Genomic DNA, 22914 nt, shown 5'->3' with positions numbered 1-22914 from the left:
ATGAGATTCTATAGCTTCCAAAGGTTCGAAAACTCAGAAGATTAAATAAAAGATGATTTGTCTCTATGAGAGCTAAATGATCCTACTATTACATATCTGTACATAAACCACTTACCACACTTCTGTGTCATGATTCGTATCTTTGGTGGATTTCTAATACACTTTCAGAAGAGAAATGTCATTATATTCGTTATCCAATGCAGATCTCTAATCACTGTGTCCTTCATTCACAGGGACACTGTGTAGACATCCATGCACAAGGCATGTCCTCACAGATCTCACAAAAGAGATGTAAAATAAAACACAAAATCTATCATGTGGTAAGATAAAACCTATGCATAAAATGTAAAGGCTCGGCAACAAAATTCAAGCTTGAATCAAATATTACTTAAATGTTGAGACTTCCCCATCTCCTGTTTTTTTTTTAATTTAAAAATCATTTTATTGGGAGCTTTTACAGCTCTTATAACTATCCATACATCAATTGTATCAAGCACATTTATACATATGTTATCATCATAAATTTCAAAATATTTCCTTTCTGTTTAAGCCCTTGGTATCAGCTCCTTTCCCCCCTCCCTCCCTCACCCTTCCACCATTAAGAAATTATAAATTATAGTTATTTTCATATCTTACACCACCTGTTGTCTCTTTTAATCCATGTTACTGTTGTCCGTTCCCCTGATGGGGGGCGGGGGGGGGGGTTATATGGCATGGTGGTCAGTTCTTCATTCCTCTCCCTGCCCCCCAGCTGCTTCCCCCAACCCTCAGGGTATTGCCACTCCCACTGCTGTTCCTGAGGGAGTTATCAGCCCTGGATTCTGTATGTCAATAGCTCATATCTTTACCAGTGTACATGTTCCAGTCTAGTCGGATTTGTAAGGTAGAACTGGGGTCATGATAGGGTGAGGGAGGAAGCATTAAAGAACTAGAGGAATGTTGTGTGTTCTGTCAGTGCTGTGCTGCACTCTGGCTGTCTCATTTTTTCCTTGTGACCCTTCTATGAGGGAGATCCAATTATTTACAGATGGGCTTTGGGTCTGCGCTCCGACAACCATCATTTGCATCGACATATTTGATTGTTTGTGGGCTTCTGATACCTGATACCTGATCCCATCGATACTTCATGATCACACAGACTGGTGTGGTGCTTCTATGTGGACTTTGTTGCTTCCCTGCTAGATGGCCACTTGACCCCAGACACTATATCTTTTACTAGGCGGGCACCATCAACCTTCTTCACCACATTTGCTTATGCACCCATTTTGTCTTCAGCTATCATGTCGGAAAGGTGAGCATCACAAAATGCCAGGTTACTAGAACAAAGTGTTTTTGCATTGAGGGAGGACCTGAGTGGAGATCCGATGCCCATCTGCTACCTTACTGCTTAACATTTAAATATATGTACATAGACCTATATCCCTATCGTTTTGTCGATGAAATCACACATATGCATGCCTACATTTAAGCCTCTGTAAATGTCTGTCATCTCCTAGTTCTTTCCTCTATTTCTTTTAACTTTCCTCCTGTCCCACTCTCATGTTTAACCTTCATTCAACTCTCATTACTCTACTACAATGCACTTGAGCCAACCCTATCAGGTGTTCTACACCCTCCTCACCATCGATTTTAGATCTCTTATTGTTTCCTAGTCCCAGGGTTTGTTGGCTCCCTCCCACCTTTCTCTCATCTCCTCCTCTCCCACATCCCTCCAAGAGCCTATGGCCCATTGTTTTCTCCTCTTGCTCTGTTATCCAACTAATCCTAGATGGACAGACATAAGGAAGAGAAAAAAGAAGAGACAAGAAAGAGGAACAAAAGGAACACACACACACACAAAACCAACCCAACCCTATAAATAATTTGAGGTCTGTCTGCTGACCCTCCTGAATGTTTTCCAACCTTGTCTGGTGAAGTGCCACGCCCTGCTCACCAATTCCAAGGTCTAATTTTGGGATTGCTTGGGTATGTCATTGTTTTGCTCCCCTTGTTCTGCTGCACTCCCTTCGTGTTTTGCTCTGGTGTGGGGGTGGGGCTGGGGTGGAGGGTGTCAGACCAGGCACAGTTCCCACTCTGTGCCTTCAGTGCTGCCCCCTGTAGTCCTGTGGGTCAGTGAGGGGGTGTTGTGTCTCATGGTAGGGCCTGCCCTACGGTCCTCTCTGTGCATTGGCTGCTCTGAGCAGGAATGTCGTCCTCAAGGATTGTTGGGCCCCATCTCCTATCACTACAATAACCTAAATTATTTCAGGTCACAGAATTAACAATCTGCACCATGAACCATGGCTCCACTTTTTGTCTCTCTCCTGTATATATCTGTCTGACTGTGTGTACTGAAATGGTGGTTACAAATTATGTCTATTTCCAATATATAGATAATGATAAATATAATGAGAAAGATTATAAATACAAATAAAGACATGAAGAGATTATCTAGAAAATAATTTCTATGAATTATGTACATTAATTCTACATTCAGAACATATTTTTCTTTCTTTTTTGTTTGGTTTTGAGGTTGTAACATAAATACATCTTAAGTATACCATTTTTAAACCATCATAAGTAGATATTAAAATGTGTACCAGATTCCATCTCCCTCCATTACCTAGTTCAGTGTTCCCAAAGTGAGTGAGTTAGTTTATTGTGCCAACCTGGCCAATAAACACATGTGGGGTTAACTGAAGGGCGGAGGGATAAAGGACTCCGTGAGCCTGGCCTTTCCAGTTCTCTGGTCTCTTGTTTTCTGATGATCGCACCAGGGTGCAGCTGCCTTTGCAGTTCCCTGTGTCAGCTTGCAAGGCTGACTTCCTGCAAGACATCCCCAAGGAGAAGCCACATGGACCTACCCCGATGCAGCCCTGGGTACTGGAGCAGCCGTGAGGAGACCCCTGCAAGGGCTGAGATGTTTACATTCACTGACTTGACTTTCCTCCTTCAGTCGGTATCATTACATCTGTTTCATGGGATGGAGGAGGACCTTGTGGATTGGTGTCGGACATATGGGTTAATATTGGACTTGTGGGCTTGGGCAGCACTGGGTTGGGATTATTTTCTTGATGTGCACTTAGCCTTTATATAAAACTCTCTCTTATACATGAGTTTCTGTGGATTTGTTTCTCTAATGTACCCAGACTAACATGCAAAGTGAGTGATATTACACCTGGGGGAGGAGGGGCTGGATCAATCCAATGAGCTGTGAAAGTAGATACCTACACTTTATCTTAGATTGAGGGGCAGAGTACAACAATGTTTTTGCCAACGGGAGCATTGAGTAATATTTTCTTTTTCTGAAATGGGGAAGGTAAGCCCAATAAATTTTTGTACCTGTGATCTATCTAAGTTCTACCTCTTCCCAAACCAGCAGAAATCAATATTGTTATTACTATGTCACCAATCATTTTTCTATGCATTCACACATACAGATCATGTACACACCCAGTTTGCTTTTATTACAAATATATCATATTAAGCATTTTCTCTTTTAGTTTGTTTCTTAAATTATATAACATAAGAGGGAGCATCAAAAAGTTTGTAGAAAAATTCTATTACCTTTTAATTCAATTTTCCCATGTACTTTTCCATGTGTATAGCATATTGGGAATCTATGTCAGTAGAAACAAGTTTCCACAATTATTCCTAATACCTACATATTATTGCATTATAAGTCCATTTATTTGTTATGTGTCTGGGTTATTGACATTTATTTTACTAGGCAATGCCACAGTGTGGACACAAAGTAAGTTTACGTTTAAGTAATTCCTAGATAATAAAATATATACATATATTAATTTTGGAACTAGGAAAATATTGCATGAAAAAAATTCTTAATATGCATTTCCACGAACAAATAATATGCGTTCTATATTTGTAAAAGTTTATCTTGAAAAGATATGAGCTCTAAATATGGATTATAAATTCCTAGTGTAGAAATAGGTAAATGGATCTGATAAATTCATTTCCATATATAGAGAATGGAAAGCTTTTAAGTATTGTTAAAATATATTTTCAATTGTTATCCTTTATGTGGCAGCTAATCAATGAGAACATTTGTCGAATCAGTTTTTTCAACTCATTTCAAAACAAGAGTTCATGGCTGCAACAAGACAATGTCTGTGTTGAGTAATTATTTACCAAAGAACAAGGGCCAGACATCTAAATGGGTGTTTGGCTTGACAGAGTATCAAGATGGACAGTATACAGTATCTTATTAATAAGAACAAAAATGTGTCCTTAACAGCATCTGCAGAACAAGCATGCTTATATCTGGAACACCTCTGACTGACTACATCACATGATTACATGAATACTTCTTTTATTTCTACAAAGGTCATAAATTATTCTAACTACCACTCCATCCCAACCCCCCACACACACCTTATTTTAGACACTTAATTGACTAAAGGAAATGGTTTCTGACAGTCTATAAATAATGCAAGGCATTATCTAGCCAAGGCACAATAGAACTCCAATGAATTCATGTAACTTGCAAACACATTTCTCATTTGGTAATTTCCCTGCTGGCTGAGCTCCTCATATGGACATTTCTGACCTGGGAAGGAACATTCTTTTTCCTTAAGTGGAATCTACTTTCAATCATAATTGCCTAGAGAGGTATATTCCTGCATGATTTGGCCCATGAGTACATATTCTGTTAGAAAATAAAACCATTCTTCCATCGCCTTCTCCACCTCAACTCTTTCTCTGTTATTAAATAACAGGGCATAGGATAACGTAGTACCTGAAGTGGAATTGTCAAAAGACTGAAAGAGCAGAGCATGGCTATGCCTAACACCTTTCCCCACCATGGTGATAAGACGATTAGAGTATAAATAAAGCCACACTTCTCAGGAGATGAGATCAAGAATTATTTTTCTTAGGATTCTGTACTTCTGAAGCGAGCACGCACATTTGACAATGTGATATAACAGCGTCAAGCTTGGTTCTTTTGCTGAATAGAAAAGAACATTACTTTATTTATTATATTCATTGCCCATCATTTTCTGTGGGTCCTGGAAAAGTTATAACCACAAGTAAATGTAAAGAATAGACGACACTATTTTAAATAACTGCCAGGAGTTTATGAACAGCAACAGTTCAAAAACGAGCCCTGGTCTACCTGCCACTAGTCACCAGAGGCAACCTAATTCAGGGTCACAACCTAGTCTTACTGAACATAATGCCCATAGATCTACATTGTTAATAAAATACTCCAGATTATTATTAATCCCATTCAAATTTTTTAATTTTCTATTTTATTTTATTGGGGGCTCGTATACCTCTCATCGCAATATATACATACATACATTTTGTCAAAAACATCTTTACATATGTTGCCATCATCTTTTTCAAAACATTTTTCTTATCATCAACTAGACCTACATAATTACTCTCACCAAATACCATTTTATATCTAGGTATATAGGTTACCTGAATTTTTGTCATTTGCTTCTCTCAACTCCAAGAGATAGCTAACTATATTTTCTTGGCCATGTGTAATGAAGTAATTGAGCGTTTACATGGTTATTGACAGATTAGGTGAAGTCTTCAGCATTAAGTAAGTGGCAGAAGGTTCAAAGTCTCCTGATGGCAGTGGCATGGTTCTTCTCTATTGTTCTGTTCCCAAGTTAAGACCATTCACATACACACGCAAAACAAACAAACAAAAAACCTACCCAAAACATTTCCACTGTGTTTCTCTCAATGTACCATGATTCCATAGAAGAGGTAGACTGCCCCATACGATTTCCAAGACTGTATCTCTTCAGAAACAGACTCACTTATTTTTTTTCAAAAAGCAGCTGGTAATACTTGAACTCAATGAAGACCTTTGCGCCACTGGGTTTTTGATGCTGCTTTCTTGGAATGAAATAGACAGCCTTACAGTTAACAGATGAGCACTGTTGCTCTACCCAGGCTCCTGTTAGTCACAGTACATGATGGACATTTACTATGAATTCTGAGAAAATGGATATGATTATTAGTGTAATAGAAGCTAAAAGCAAACAACGATCAAGGATGGAGAAGAATATGGTGAGTGGGCCGCTAATACCTAGCTTGCGGTTTGCTCAGAGAGAGAGGTGCGAGGGCGAAGGAGAAAGATGAAGCACTTTCTGGAGATAAAAATGCTATTGGCCTTGTGCTTTCAGAGAGTAACTTGGAGATGGACGTGAGATGCATACTTAGATGTGGTAATTCTATACTACTTCCAGCAGTGTCTCTATTGAGAGTGTCCGTCAGGTTTCACTTTCGGGATGGATACATTCTTCTTGCTCCTCACCATCCAGTTGCCACTGAGTCATGATAAACCCATGTGTCCCAGAGGGCTGCGCTCCATTGAGTTTTCAAAGGCTGCTTTCTTGAAAGGAGAAAGCGAGGCCTTTCTTTTGAGCCATGGGGTGGATTTGAACTCCCAATCTCTTGATTAGTAGCCGAATGCCTTTAGCACTCAGGGACTCCAATTCAATAGATGACAGGTTTCTAGATACTCAGCAGCTGCTTGAAAAACAAACTGTTGAGGAACAAAGGTCTTTGAACATGGCTTTATTTTTATCTTTTAGTCCTTTGAGTAACAAGAGTTTGTTTTGTTTATGCTTTCATTAGCCATGTTTAAAGTGCATCGGCAGATAAAGTCCACACATGTAAAGTGGAATCTTGCTCTCTATGCATAAAACTCAATATATGCAAAGTGAGTATGCATAAAACAAGACTGACCGAAATCAGCCCCCAATAGGTAGCGTTTGTGAAATAGAAAAGGAGATGGAACACCTTCTGAAGCATTCCTCACCTGGGTTACCAGAGGGCTTCAAAAAGTTTGTGGAAAAATTCTATTATTTTTTCATTTCCATTTGTACACAGATTTTTTTTGTAACACGTTCATAGAGTCGGGTTTTCTGACAACTTCTTAAACTAAAACTGAAATGTATTAAATATTTTATTTTTGCTTTATTTAATTTTAACATACAAGAGAAAGTTCTGAAGACATTTTGTGGGTGCACCAAACCTACTCTCAATAGCATTAGTTACCTGATGGTACAGAGCTACGGAATACATCAAGTCGTTCTGTACTACAAAAACCAATAACAAACGAAGAATTTACAATCCTGGGTCCACTGCCTGAAAATAATTCCTTTGATAATTTTTTTTACATGTTTCTCTATTATGCTTTTTGTCTTTTTTTTTAAGTTTGGTTTTTGTTTTCTTTCTTTTTTCTCTCTGCTTTATTAGAGGGAATAATAGTTTTCATCAAATACATTTAAATACATTCAACATGTACAGTAGCCTTAGTAATAAAAAACATTCATTAAAAATAAACAATGTACAGATTAAACAATCTTAACATATTTACTTTTTCTACTGCTTATTGTTCACGTAGCATATGTAGTCTAAACCCTGGGGAAACTCAGCTTTGGGGAATTTACTACTTCAGGGATGGATAAGAAACAAACTCAGAACTGTGATATAAAATACGGAGGGAGAAGCACACAACAGAGACAACAATAAAGCTTGTTGGAGAGTTAAACGAGGGACAGGTCTAGGATGGCTTCACAAAAGAATGAAACATCAAAGATGGGCCTGAAAAGACACATCTTACTTAACTGAGCTGAGACCAAAAGGGCAGAAAGGACTGGCGTTAAGATTATAAAAATAACAGGCAGGAAAGGCAGGGACAGAAAACAGCTCTGAAAGGGGTGCACGGAGAAAGTGTGCATGGAACACTCGATGCATGAGGGCGGCAGAAGAAAACGCTGGAAAGAAGTTCAGGCCAGAACCACATCAGGAAGGGCCTTGAAAGCCAGCCGTTAGTGTCACGTAATCGGAAAGCATCCATTCCAAGGTGACACCCAAGGACACAGGCAGAATATACAACTCGACATCGTAAGGGTTAAGAATAAAGCTAATAGGTGCGGTGTGAAGAGGTCTTATTAAATAAGCTTGGGATTGTTCTAATTTCCAAAGCTTTTCATTTTAGTTGCCAGACAGCTAACGGAGCAATTTAGTGCTCAATTACATCACCAGTCCTCGTTTCATCCCTTTCTCTTCTAATTGATTGTTGTATCTCTTTTTTACAGACCTCTTTTATGTGCACTTTACTTTATTACGCCAACACAAATCCATTTTTGTCAGAGTATATACATCATAAATAAATAAAATGAAAGGTTCTTGGTACCAGGTAAAGCTACAGAAATAACACTTAGGGTCGTTTCTGAGAAATCAGAATCCAGCCATCAAGTCAGGTTTATTCCCATGTAAATATATCAGTAAGAGATGGTCACAGAAAATTAAGATACTGCGGTTGATAACTGCCCTAACATCTCCGGATGGCTGTGATCACCACCCACCTATCTTCCAGTTCAGCCTCCCTGGGGTCAGTGCTCTTACTAGGATGCCAGAATGACCTTCTGAAACTCACAAGGTTTCCTAGGCTGCAGATAGTTTCAGCTGTATCAGCCCGGCTGCCACGGCCTTCTGCCTGATATTGAATGGCAACCTGGAGCCTTCCATACTAGGCCTGACCTTTTAAACTCACAATATTTTGCTGCCACTCAAAATTGAGCTTTCTCTGTGGCATTAATTTTTAAATGTTATTTCCCCTTCTTAATTGTAAAGCAGTGATCTTAGGTGGGAAATGACACTTTTCTTTTTATATGAATATAAAATATTTTCACTGTCATACAGTAGTCCTAACATTGGTAGAGTTCTTCAAATGTTTACTAACATTTACAATGTTTTTGAGCTACTAAAAAAGAGTAACTTAAATATACAGGCAGCAAGAAATATAATCAAAGATTATTATTTCTGCAGTGGCCAATTTTAAGTTTGAGAGATGCCTAAATTATACCATTGCAGTTACTATCTAGTTACCTTACTAGAAATGCTAAAGAGGCCAGAACCTAGAAAATAAAAGACCCTAGTGAATATTTCAGAATCTAGACATTTAATATTATCTTTCACTCACCACAGAAATATCAAACAGAAACAGAGGTACTTTGTGCCCTGGCTGAAACATTAGTGCACTGACGTTAAGCCTTTCTACCCTTTTTTGCCCTTTTTAAAGAAAATTAACACACCCGTTCCTGAGAATCCCTGGATGTGAACAGAAAATAATTTTTAAATCAATTACGGTCATTAGCAAAGAGGAAACAGTTGCTATGTAAATAAGTTAAAATGTAACCCCAAGTGAAGAGAACAGTGGAAACTAATCCACTAAAATACAGATTAAGATGATGAGTAATAGTTTCTATCAGCTGTTTGATATCAAGTCTTAGCAACCATGCACAGGTATCCTATATTTTTGTAGATCATGGGTAGAGGCTGTGGCTCATCGTATTTCTACAAAGCCATGTTTTAAACAACACAGATGACCATAAACTGATATTGAATATAACATGTCAAAAATTTGGAATAAAACTCAAAACATAAAGGAGACCAGACTTACTGGTCAAACAGAGGTAAGTGACCACTTGGAGACCACGGTCCTCAGTCACCCTTTGGGTCTGTAACAGAACTGTCTGCAGTGTAACTCACCCATGTTAGGATAAGCAACCATTTAAGATCAAAAGGGCAGCATAAGCCCCAGGACAAAGTTCGGAGGACTGGGAAGGGCGGAGGAATGGGGACGGGAAACACAGCAAGGAAGCTGCCTAGTGATGGAGCACTGAGGGGCCGTGCACGGGGGAGTTGAACCTAAGTGTGTGTGAATTTTTAAATGAAATGTATAAGACTGATTTGCTGCTCTAATCAGTCATCTAATTCACAAGCAAATGCTTAAAAGAATAAATATCACATCTCCGAGTACAGTTATACACCCCATCATCAAATGGTGACGAACTAGATCTCTAACATTTCACACATTTAATTACATTGCACTTTTACCTAAAATGTCTGCACCGTTTCAAGGAGCCCTGCTCCCTGCTGGCACAGTGGTTTGCAGGTTGGACTGCTATCAGTGATGGCAGTGTGAACTCTCCGGTCACTCCACGGGGACAAGATGAGGCTTTCTGCTCCCACTAGCACGTCTAGCCTCAGAAACTCGGTGGTGCACTTCTAATCTGTCTCAATGGCAGTTAACTCATATGCATGTACTGCTGCATGAGTATGTATGGAACACGCATGTACATAAATTATAACATACAAACACTGACAAATGCAAGCACGAGCCCAGCCTCTCATTACTGTTTGGAAGTGTGATAGGGAAGAGCATATAGGAGAAATAAGAAAACAACATCACCCTCCACATGGAAAATGAAACCATCCCATATGTAATGACATGTTCAACTGTGCTACTGTTGGTGTCAGACTTTTATTTTTCAATGAGGAAAGAAACAAAATCCTTAATATCTTCAATACCGAGGTTGAATGGATTACAAGAGGCTCAAGACATGACTTAATGTGCTGTTTAACAAGCTATCCAACAGCAGGCGCCACTGGCAGAGTGCTGTAATTCAGAAGTGACATCAAAACTTAACAGGTGGGAGTGATTTCGAGTCTAAACTCTAAAAGTAGATTTTGCTGATGTTGGCGAGTGCTGAAGCGGCGGGTATTATTAGGTGTGAGTAGCGCGAACACTGCGCAAACCACACAGGCAGGATGGGCTATCTGATACATGCCTCCTTTGAAAGCCAACAGAACTATCAAGTCGGCTCCATCCTCTCTGCTGCTTTAGGATCACACGGCTCAAAAGCTGTCACACTTTACCTCCTTCCTTATTTTCCAGGAAATTGAGAATAGGCCTCAAATCTACAGAACAATGAGTATTTGTGTAATTACTTCATACCATATTGATCAAAACAAACAAACAGGAAAATTGCTGGGTTGAGTTCCCAGCAACTACAGTACCTTCCTATGTGACTCCTATGCAGAGTGCCTGACCTTATCTTTCTAAAGCCTCCATTTTCTTAGCTTTGCAAAAGAAGTGCACCAATACAGAACCTCCATCTTCGTGAAAGTACCACTGACTTGGGGTCACGCATGTAAACAAGTAAGTGTCCACCAGATAACCAGCTTGGTTTCCAACCATGATGAATGCTCTTGTTCCTGTCTTTTACTGCCCTTGGCTGTTTACACATTAGTTCACGTACACCTAGCATTTTAATCTAGCTCATAAACTCCAGAAAAGCGTAAGCCATAGCTTGACATTACATTATAATGATCCCTTTTGATACAATGGTCTCAGAATGAATGTTTATGACTTAAACTGAATAGCGGCAATCAGTATGCTGAAAGTTAACATTTTCTAACCTGGACTGCAGAATCAATTCTGCAAATAAGGAACAAACACTTCAAAGCTGAATGGGGTGTTATGGAGCATGCACAGTTGCTCTTTTGCCATTTGAAAGTTTGGAAGCTGGCCTACAGGGTACAGCTTTTTTCCCTGCACACAAAGAAAAGTTGCCCAGGGGGTGGAGTGAGGGGGAAGCACTGTGTGCGTATCTAAAACCCCGGTCGTTGAAGTTAAATACAGCTCCCCTCTCCCACGTGGATTTTTTCTTTTCTGTTAACATATAAGCTGCAGCTCTAAAACTTGATTGTCAATACCAGATGATTTAATCTGCTCCTAATCAGAGGGTTATCATAAAAATGGTTTAGATGAATTGTATGTGTTCCCACTGTTCTCTGAAAGTGTCACTCCAGACAGAAATCAACCTCTTGTGGCAGGCCTAGGAAGATATAAACAATGGTTAAGCATTTATCTGGTTTCAATGTTGAGTCACATAATTTCATTAGACAACAACTTAATGTTGCCCTTCCCTCAATATGCAAAGTATCTAAAGAGTTAAAGTGTCTACTGCCTTGGTTTAAACAAATTCCACACTCTGCCCACAAGCAGCCTATTCTTGGCTCCTGTGTGCCTACTTTGTTTTTCCCATATATTATTCTTGAATATTTCTATCACTAGACTGGAAGCTACTCTGAGAAAAGGGCACATCTTATTCACTTCTCTGCCCCACAAAGGACACAGACTGATAGGTGGTCCACAGGACTGTACTGGCTAATTGCTCGCCAAATAAGACTGCTTTCTTTTGAGGCCAATGGCAGATCACTCTTCCATTGTCCTTCTCTAAACAATCTGCAGTTTCATGAGGTCTGTTTTCTAAATGGCTCTCTGAAGAGGGGAGTTTGTTCGGAGTGATTTGTCTCCAACAGAACAAGTCTTCAGTGAGTAGTTTACCTTTGGAAGTCGCACACTATGTCACAGGGATCGCTGCAGGGATTGGTGTGTGAAAATGAAGTAACATGTGTAACTTCAGGATATACTCTGCATTACCCAGATCAAAATTCATGGCATTATACTACTAATAAATCACATGAACATGGATTATCTTTGGGGATTTCAGACAGCAATATTTCTTTTGAGAGGATCCCAAACATATGGACTTACTGCCCAATGCCATAATGTCATAACTTAATACAGCAAGATACTGCAAGTCCTCCCTAAACCTTTGAAGACAGGAGACCTACATCTTGTTTGTTATTCAAGAAAAATTATAAACACTTGTCAAACTACAGGTTATTTGTAATCCAATGTCAATACAAAAAGATGAAAATGTAGACAGCCTTTTAAATTAGTTATACCTTCTTGGCTTATGCCAGTTCTACATGAGTGAGGTTTGGGTATTAACATCATAAATATGCCCCCACTCATTCCCAGGAGAACCATAAAGAAGGGGGAAGAATGCTGGCTTTGAAGTGAAAGAGGTGATTTCATCTGGGTGAATTTTGATAAGTAGCTTAACTTCTCAAGACTCAATTTCATTCTCTCTCTCATAATCATTAATCATGCATTCACCACTCTCACTCACTGCCATCTGGTAGATGCTGACTCAGAGCAGGTCGCAGGGTAGAACCTTCCTGAGAGTTTCCAGGACTGTAACTCTTTGCAGGAGTAGAAAGCCCAAGGTGCGGTTGGTGGTTTCAAACTGCAGACTTGGGCTTAGTAGACCAGTGCATAACCACTAGACCAGTGGTTCTCAACCTTCCTGATGCCGCGACCCTTTCATACAGTTCCTCATGTTGTGATGACCCCAACCATAAAATATGTAATACATATTGTGAAATATTTATTTCTAATGACAAACAAATGAAATTTTGTCTAGAAGTATGGTGTAGCATGGGTAACAGTTTTCACACCGGGTACTCGAATGTGGGCAGACCCGCCTGGAAACGGAGAGGTGTGGTGTCTCTGTTCCTAACACGTTGGAAATAGGTGTTTTCAAATGGTCTTAGGTGACCCCTGGGAATGGGTCGTTCAACCCGCAAAGAGGTCGCAACCCACAGATTGCTGCACTAGACCATCAGAGCTCCTGCAAAACTCACTGCCAGAGTCAATGCTGACTCATGGAGACAGTTCTCCCTAGGCCCCACCCCCCATGGATTTCCAAAACTACAACTGTTTACAGGAGTAGAACAGCCAGTCTTCTCCGGTGGAGCTACTGGTGGCTTCTCAACCTTCTCAATGCAGATCCTAGCCCGGTGCATAACCAAACACTACACCACCAGGGCTCGCCCAGAGCTCCCAGAAGAGGATAAGGGAGCCTCCCCAACATGCCTGTGGAGTAAATGCTGGACACTATTAACGGGTTACTTGTGTTCACCCAGTCTTTTTCTGAAAAGAACATGAGCCAGGGGTACCTCCATAGAAGTACTCGACTATGATAGCTAGCCCCACACGATTCCTCTGCAAATTCTAAAAGACCTGTAATCTTCAGCCTTCTGTCAGACACCACCCCTTTTAAACAGCATGCTCAATTCCACAGACTTCCTTCTTTGAATTCCCTCCTTTGGCACTTCATTGTATAGTGTCTCCTATTGTTAACTTTCCATGTCTTTCTCCCCAGTTCAATTACATGTCAAAGAAGGATAAACACTATGTAATTCTTCTTTGACTCCTCCCCTCAGTGAGCTACTACAATCCCTTCATTCTTAATAGGCACTCCAAATATGTTTCTTAATTGATTATTTAGCGGAACACAAAAGATGGATTGGTTTCTCTATAGCCTGATTGTTAACATGGTAAAGTATCTTTGCAGGTGAAAAGATCCAGCACTCAGCACACTTTAAACCATTCCTGAGAAACAGACACAAAATTCTGAGAACAGGGCTCCTAATTACTTGCTCCCAATACAATATTTACTTTTTAAATCCCTGTCTTCAAAACTATACTTCTCTGATAGTATTTCTCTAAACACAATTTTCAGCAAATGCTGTCCTCAAGAAAACAATATGCTTTTCCAATAGTCTCAAATTGTGCACGTCTCAAATGCTTTTTCACCGAGGCCACAGCGTACTTCACAGAGGGTCCCGGATTTTCTTCTAGTCCCTGTTGTTTTCCTGTGCTATGTTTATCAAATCTCTTAAAGCCTTTTGGATGGAGTCTTGGAGACCAAATACTTTATCTGAATGCCAACTAATTGGCAAGGTAGCTTTCCCCGAAATGTTACAGCACTGAAATTCAAGTAACTACTCAAAATCATTTGAATTTGTAGAGTAAAATTTAGTCCAAAGATGGAATAGTAAAGAAGGGAGAGAAGAATTTCTGACTTTAGTACTATATGATTGTACTTAAAGCAAACATTCTCTAAGCATTATCTTCATGATACAGTAAAACTGATTTTCAGCATATCTTTATGGGGGAGGGGATGAACCAAAGAAAAATATCTAATAAAAAGAAAAGGTATATACTAATGTGACTTTCATATGAACACACAAAAACAACAAAATCAAGGATATTTAACATTGTCCCTATGTAGATTCACTAAATTAGAAAGCTGACAAGTGAATATTTGTGCTATCTATTTTCCATAGCTATGGACTACCTAAATAAATAACAATTATAAAATGTTTGTCTAGAGAAGTTTTCTTAAGCATTGTCTTGATTTCATGGGAACTTGCATATATTTGTTATAACACAATCTATCATGGTGGTGACACTTTCTCCTCAGACTATGCTAAGTCATCTATTTGTAATAGCATTCGTGGTACCGAAAATGGCCTATAACACTCCAATGAATCTTTCTATTTTTAAAAAGAATTATTCTCACTGTTTCATATAACAATTAACTAAATACAGCTGCTTATTTATTCCCATCTGTAAATCATTCTGTTTATTAGAGCAACTAATTATTATAGACTTTTTTTCCAGGAAAAGTAATGCCTCGGTTATACTGACACCTTCCCTAAAATAGAAAGGTCGGAGAAGTATAAATGTCAGCCACATTGAGCACATTGCAAACTCGTTTTATCATGTATCTATCTGCTACCTTGTTTATCACCAAGGATAGGTCACACAGGCGCTCTGTGTGGAATTTAATAAGGAACCAGAACTGCCCGGCAAACACTGAGACATCACCTAGCATATGACAATATATCCCTAAAGGTGACATTCTGTTTACCATAGAATTATCCACTTGAAGGTGATCTGGTGGCCTTCTCTAGTTCTTCAAATTGGCACTTTCAAAAAGCCTCACACAGAAATGAAATATTTAAAGAATTTAGCTTGTATCTCCTATTTAATAAAGTTATAAGCAAAGAGAAAATAAATTTTATCTGGCATTTTCTTTTACACATATACATTACAAACAGAGGTCACAAGTAGCTCTACAATGGGCAGGGGGAAAACGAATTAAATTATACCTCAGAGGTTTTCACAAGGAATTTTTTTGATGAAAAGGTTTCACTGTTCTTATATTTTTAAAAGAACTCTGCAATGCTCCCATTGCTTTTAGCCTCCACGTGCATAACTGCGACGCCCCGTGGACCCGCAGCTTGTCACATTTCCCACAGCTCCTAGCTTCCTTTTCATCCCCCACAGCCTTGCCTTCCGGGAGCCCTGGGGGCACTGGGTTACACCTTGGGCCACTAACTGAAAGGTTAGTGGTTCAAATGCACTCGTTGCTTCACAGGAGAAAGGTGAGACACCTACCACTATAAAGATTACAGTCTGAAAACCCCTGCATAGGTCCCCAAATTTATTCGGCCTATCCTCCCCTTTTCAGAAAAAAAAAAAATCAGTGCACCCCTGGCAATGAAAAATGTTTGTACTACAGCCGATAATCTTGGATAAAGTTTAGGCACCTGCTTTTACCGGCCCCTTCAATTGTTCCAGTGCACTCAAACTATTACCCTCATGTAATCCCTCTTTTCTACATCTGCATAACCACAAATCTCAAATGGATAACCCCTTCCCCCTGCTTACTCTCAACTGCACCTCTGTGTTACTTAAATACAATTCTTAGAAAGTTACTTTTGTTACTAAATGCTGTCTTATATTCTGCACCATGTTATCAAATGTATTATTACCTGCTCTGCAGCCTGGGATTCAATGACTTCCCAAATCGAGTACCAGTCTCCCCTTCCACCTAATTTCTCATTTCTTCCCACCCTATTAAGTGACTTACACCTCCACACCTTTTCAATCCTCGTATAATCTACTCATTCTTCTAGTCTTTTCAAAATGCTTTAGAAGATGCAATTCTTCTAGAGTATTCCAAATGTCTATAGTCTTAGTCTCTTATCACCAAACATAAGGTTTTTTTCCCTCTATGTGTTTACTCTTTTTCCTCAGAGCATGGGTTCTAGAACCAAACCACCTTTGTTCAACGCCTTATTATGTTACCGACTATGAAGAAACATGAGAAATTGACTTAGCTACTTCTTTGAGGACAACGTAGCTTCTCTTTAAATTTAGCAGCTTTCACTGAACTTAGCCTGGTATATTTGTCGCAGAATGTATCCACCAAGAAAACAGTTTTACAGAATAAAATAGCAGCTCATGTCAGCAGTATAATGTTTCTTCAGAGTTAAAGTTACTTCAATAACATACGTGTATACCCTTGCTAGCTGTTTAAGACTATTTCAATCTTAGTTAAATGAATTTCAAATTGTTTTAAAGATGAAAATACAGAGAAATATAAGAAACAAATATCAATTCAAAAAATCCTTCAGAGGGCTAAATCTCTTCATTTGCATTTTGCTTTTAAATTAGCTAACGAGGAATTGGAAGAGATCTGATATTCACATGGCCCTCAGCAGTGCTCTTTGGAATGAATATACCACATTTTCTGCAATTCTAACAAAACTATTCTGAATTCTATGATATTATTTAACATGTAAGCAATTAAATAAATTGATGTTGTTTGGGGAAAAGTTCTATATCTACCCATCACATTTCATAACAGTATACATTTTATTATGTTATCAACTACTACTTATCTCTGTGTTTATAAAAGCTAAAGCTCTATTTCTTAAACAATGCCAAGGGTAATGACACCTTCCCTTTCGATGCTTACACGCTATTTGAAGCACAAACCTATTTCACAAATAGTGTTTTCACTTTTTGAAACAATTGCGCTCAATGTAAAAGTAATTCTCCATTTTATCCAATATAGTTACAGGTCATTTTTAACTTAACATACCCTGAGCTGATTTAATAGGGTATAATCGAAGAGACTAGCGGTAAGATGCCAAGAATAATGGAGGGAAAGGCAAATACATGATGCCTACAACTCCACCAAAAGGTGTAATGATCAGAAAACTATTTTTTTTACTTCCACCCATATTAATAAGATGGGGATTCAAGAAGTTCATGAAAAAATTGGAATGAAAAGATAAAACAACTTTTAAAAAAAGATAATACAATTTTTCTGCAAAAAAAATTTAAGCCCCATTGTAATGGAATACGCATTGAGCTGCTAACTGCAAGGTCAGCAGTTTAAAACCACCAGCCACTCCGAAAGCGAAAAACGGGCCTTTTGCTATCGCAAATAGGTACAGCCTTGGAAAACCACAGGGACGATTGCACTCTGTCCAATAGGGTGGATATGAGTCAGAATCATTTGGATGGCAGTTTGTCTGAGAGTTTTGTATTGGTCTAGCCACTAGTTAATGCATTTTTCAAATTTTCTTTTTTCAAACATATAGCTATAGTACATATTTGAATGCACACTTTTATGATGTGGAAAAAAACTACATACAATTTTCCTATCTCAAATTTGAAGATATGAAGGCTGTATAAAGATATTTAACACCATGTCTCAATATCTCTTCTTGAATCCTATGCTTTGCGATCAGTAATTCTCCAACCTTTAGTGAACGACTCATCAAGTACAGTACATGGGGATCCCTCTTCCTCTTCGCGTAAACACAAGCATTGGCACGAATGGAAGTTCTGCCTCACACAGTGAAAGTGGGAAGAAAACTTAAAGGCACTAAGTACAGTGGTAACTCTTGTTGAAGGACAGAGCAGGCCTCAAAAAGTTTGTGGACAACTGGAATTAAAGATACTAGAATTTCCCCACAAACTTTTGAATCACCTTCATCCATAGACACTAAAGCCCACCACCACCCCACACACACAACACTAGACACAGACAACATCGATTCTGTATTATATAGTCGACAGCCTTCTCAGAACAAAAAAGGAAACAGGCTTTATATGGACAGAAAAGAGCCGCATTTTTTGGCTCAATGCTGTGTCTGTGGCAAAATGAACCTCCCTTTTGAAAACATCTGAAAGGAATGCCTCCAGGACCCGCGCCCTGTGCTTCGCTTACCAGTCATACACTCTTTGACGAACGTATTCGGGTTATGAAGACAACAATACCTCCACTTACAGAAGGCCTTCCAAGCCGGTAACATTACCACAGAGAGGTATTTTCACCTTGCCGAACACTCAAAGCAATGCCTCAGTCTCCAAAGGAGGAAAATCTTTCATTCCTGTCAGCGCATTAATCTTTTTATTAGTATTTGGTCTGGAGTCTGTTTGGGTTTGTGTGGTGTTTTCAGTTTTTAAAGACAGAAAGTCATAACAAAGGAAAATACAAATTAAGCACTTGAAGATAATTGCTATTTACTGAAAACTCTATTTTAAAATAAGTTTTAGTGACTCGTGTTTGTTCGGTAACTTCAGGACAATGATAACCGTGGTGTCTCTAAAAGGTTCCCAAGTAGCAATCACACTCTATTCTGGCCTTTGAGAGGTGTTAAGACTCATCCCGTAATTATAAGTCTTTTCTCTGTTATTACAACTTCACCATTACATCTCTAAACTAAATAGCAGTTTTGAAGAAATAAAAATAGATGTTAGGTGGTTTGTTTTCTCAAAGTTTGGTTAAAATGGATAAGGAAAATGTGATATTTCTACGTCATGAATTTCTTTTGCTCATAAAAAAAAGGAGAATATGCTGTTTGTTACTTAATGATTACTAGCCACATTCTAAAAATAAAAAAGAAACGTGATTTCTTTTACCTTAATATAGTCTTCTGAAGCCAATACATAAAAATACTATCAAGCAATTTATCATCAACATAAAATATAACAACAATCAGATGTTTTGCGGTCTGTTTTCCGGTCAACGGAGCAAAGCCGTGAGCGTTTCACACTTGTGGAGTAAGCCTCAGTCCAGACCAGCCACATGTGGCTGGGGGCTACCATAAGGAACACGACATTCAAGATCCCCAAATTTTGGGCTCTTCGGGACCTCAAAGGCTACACACTTTTAAAATTTTCCAGAATGACATCTTGCAGGATCACTATTGCTCTTGGGATTGTATTTTGAGCAAATTATTCAGTGAGTATGCTTCCTGTCCTTGCTCTACTCTCTGGGCCTATTTCTTCTGCCCTCCCTGCCATCTTGCTAGAATTCGAGAAACCCCACCACCTATTCTTTTCAGCTTCTTCTAAGAACGCCACCTGAGGAGGCTCCTGACCTGGACATCTTCCATCTTCCAGCAGGAAGTCAGAAGGAAAAGCGACGCTGTTTTCTGTTTCCATAAATAGACACATCAAATACGGGCCTAATGTATGGTGACAGTGAGAAATGCCACGGCAATGTTTAGCTTGCCACGGAGATAGGAAATTTTATACCGTAAATCAACACACCTTGCCACAACAAGAAATATGACTTCATGCTCCCCTCCCCCACCCGGAGAGGAATCTTGGAATATTCTGTTCTTGTTGTGAGACAGAACCCAGTGTTTCACTGCATAGGAATTCTGTGCCCAGAGGAAGAACAGAATGTTGGAATCAAAATTTAATGATTTCAACTTGGAGTCTTAAGTTTCCCTCAAATGTGGAAATGTAAACACAAGCAACAATATCCCAAACTCTCTTACACGTTGGTTTCTGTGTTGGCATGGCTGCAAAGCATGCCTCGCTGCATGTGCTATCTACACACAAATGTGTCCTTAGTTATAGGGGGGGGTCACTAAAGGAGGCACATGTGAGGCCTTTCTGGGTAGCTTAATCACAGTAAAACAAAACAAAAAAGCCTGACCATCACATCTTTAGTGACACTGTAATTATGGATGGCTGAACAGGTTTTCTGAGGCTGACCCAACCAGTTTCTTAAAACACAAAGGCCAAGTTTTATAGACAACAGTGAGGTAACCCCCATCCAACAAAATATTTTAAAAACTACTAACTGTCCCTGTGATTTGAAAGAAGGCCTAGCAACCAAACACAGGAACACCACCCCACCCCCCAAATAACAATTTTTTTTAACCCCATGCCAAATGAAAAGTGAATCACCCATCCGGTTGCTGGCTATCCATGAGTTCCGAGCTGTCGTTGTCACCAACTTTCAAGGAAGACACTCTGCAAGTGACAATATGTACTCTCCCAGGCTACAAAATAACTTACCCTCTGCCTCTGGCTATCACTCTACTTCTAAAGGCAGTCTGATCATTAACCAAGTATTCTTAGGATGGATTTTCCAGCCGTTGAGCTTTCAGTTTCACTTGGGTCGGGGATACTATTTGATCTCCTTGGCAGACACGGAGAAACACCAAGGCAGCTAACCTACTGGGTGTGTGATAACCTGAGGGGATCACTGACGGCCCGGCCCGCCGTGCAGGGAGAGTTGGGTACGAAATGCCCTGGGTGCATAAACAGTGTCCAAAAGCCGGAGGAACAGCGTGTCCAGCGGTGTAGGATTTCAAAGCCCGCTGCAGAGGGCCTGCAGATCCCAAGGCATGAATTATGACCTCTCCCTCAATGTATTAATTTGTTGAAGACATTCCTGAGAGCAGAGTTTGCCTGCCATGTGCTTGTGCCTGGGCCGGTGGGCTCACTAAGTAAAGACTAGAAGCTCTCCAGGGGCTGGGGACTCAATGCTGAGCTCGGGGAAGCACCACACTGCGCTCAGAGAGACCGCTGACTCCAAGCGGCCCCACATCCTGCAGGCCCGGGAGGCTTGGGGAGCCCCGCCGCCCTCGCCCCTCCGGAGCAGCACCCCTTCGGTTGTAAAGTGCTGCGCCAGGGCAACGCGAAGCAAACGCTCCACCATCTACCTGCTCGTGTTACAGCTCTGGAATCAAAGTATTCTCACATGACACATTGCTACCAATAACAGATTCTGGCTCCGTTTGAAACACACGGGGGAAAAAAAAAAGGTGGGGGTGGAGGGACGGCTACATATTTTTCCTGCTTTTGTTTAAAAGCCAGACCCCAAGGACCTAACTCCTTTCCATTCTTGCCCCGAAAGAAATGATATCCAACAACTGCGACACTTACTTTTCTTAGTTTTTGAGTGACGCACTACAAAACGATGAATTGGGGGGGAGGGGGGGCGGCAGCAGCCGCCCTCTTATGCAGGGCGTCTTCCGCCCTTGTAAACTTGGCAAAAGACAAACTGGATGGAAATACAGCCACGCTCCATATAAGGAAGGCCAGCTAAACATGTCACGCGTGATTTATGGGGCGCAGGCAGAGAATGAACCTTTGCGTGCACGTCGTGGGCCCGTGCCTGGAGGGCAGCCCCGCGCACTGGGCTGCGGGCTCTCGCGGAAGAAACCCCGGCGCCCAGCCCAGGGGTCCGCCTCTGCGCCGACCCAGGCCACCAAGTTGGGAGTTCGCGTGCGCGCACCTGTTTGTGCTAGCCCCCCTCCCCGCTCGGCCTTCCTTTCCCCGCACGCTTCCTAGGCCAGCCCCTCGCTGCGGGCCGGCCGCGCTCTGACAGCGGCCGCAGAGCCCCGGGAGGGCGGCCCGGGGCCGCGCTGCAGCCGCCGCCGCCGCCGCCGCCGCCTCCCCCGTGCGTCTGCGGGCGACGGAGAGCGAGAGGACACCCGGGACTGAGTGCGGGCCGCCGGCCGCGCCGCCCGGCCTCCCCGCGCCCTTCCTCCCCGCCCGCCCGCAGCCCCAAAGCGGCGCAAACAATGAGGCGCGGCGCCGCGGCGGGGGAGCGAACGGTGCAAAGGGAAACTTACCTCTCACATTGTTTTATTTTTTCAGAGGCAGCTCGACGGAAGACAGAGTGCCCGAGGCATTGTGGGAGTCATGATTACGAGATGCCCGCGATTCCGAATTGAACTTGTCAGTTCCTCGTCACGGGAGCATGGTGAGCGCCACCACGCATCGGGCTGCAGTGAAAAGACTGTTGCATGCAGCCGGGGAGCCTCTTATCGCCGAGCTCTGGCTTCCGCCGCCGCGCGCGGCCCCTCCCCCGTCAGTCCGCCCGCCCGCCCGCCGTCCGCCCGGCCCCGCCAGGAAGCCCGGGGCGTGCTCGGCGAGCTCAAGAATGTGCGCGGCGGCCCGGGGACGCGCCGCCACTCGGCGCCGCACGCGCGCACGCGCGCGCGCGCCCCCGGCCGCCCGCAGCCCCAGGGCCCCGCAGAGGCGCCCGGCGCCGGGAGCCCCAGGTCGCGGAGCCCCAGGCCGCGGAGCCCCAGGCCCGGGCCTCCCCTCCACCGCCCGGTGGTATCGTCCATTTTCGACGTTCCCCGCTCTCGCCGCGGAGCTGCGGGGTGACTGGGGCGCACTCCCTCCGCCAGCGCTGGGGCAGAGCCCGAACCCTGCGTTCTTCTCCCCGCTTGTTGGTTTCCAGAGGCCCTTGCACGGAGCTCGGGTCGGTCCCGTTGGAGGGGAGAAGACCATTCGGATCGAACCGTGGGCGTGTGCCTCACGCAGTTTGAATCCGCACGGGG

The 22914-nt window shown here is 41.6% G+C and overlaps 1 protein-coding gene across 8 annotated transcripts in view; it reads right to left on the bottom strand.

The window, feature by feature from the left end:
- Positions 1 to 22418, bottom strand: part of MBNL1 (muscleblind like splicing regulator 1) — a 177094-nt gene extending 154676 nt beyond the window's left edge. For 4 of the 8 annotated variants that reach the window (XM_075546932.1, XM_075546937.1, XM_075546934.1 and 1 more), the window contains exon 1: positions 22198 to 22415. The gene's annotated coding sequence lies outside the window, so the exon portion shown is untranslated. Of the gene's footprint in view, positions 1 to 22197 lie in introns of all 8 variants that reach the window. The other 4 variants (XM_075546939.1, XM_075546940.1, XM_075546935.1 and 1 more) reach the window with 3 other exon arrangements.
- Positions 22419 to 22914: the final 496 nt, after the last annotated feature.

The sequence above is a fragment of the Tenrec ecaudatus genome, chromosome 4, assembly GCF_050624435.1.
Source record: "Tenrec ecaudatus isolate mTenEca1 chromosome 4, mTenEca1.hap1, whole genome shotgun sequence".
NCBI classification, from domain to species: Eukaryota; Metazoa; Chordata; class Mammalia; order Afrosoricida; family Tenrecidae; genus Tenrec; species Tenrec ecaudatus.
Note: the sequence above shows the minus strand (reverse complement) of the source record. Positions and strands in the feature narration are given on the sequence as shown.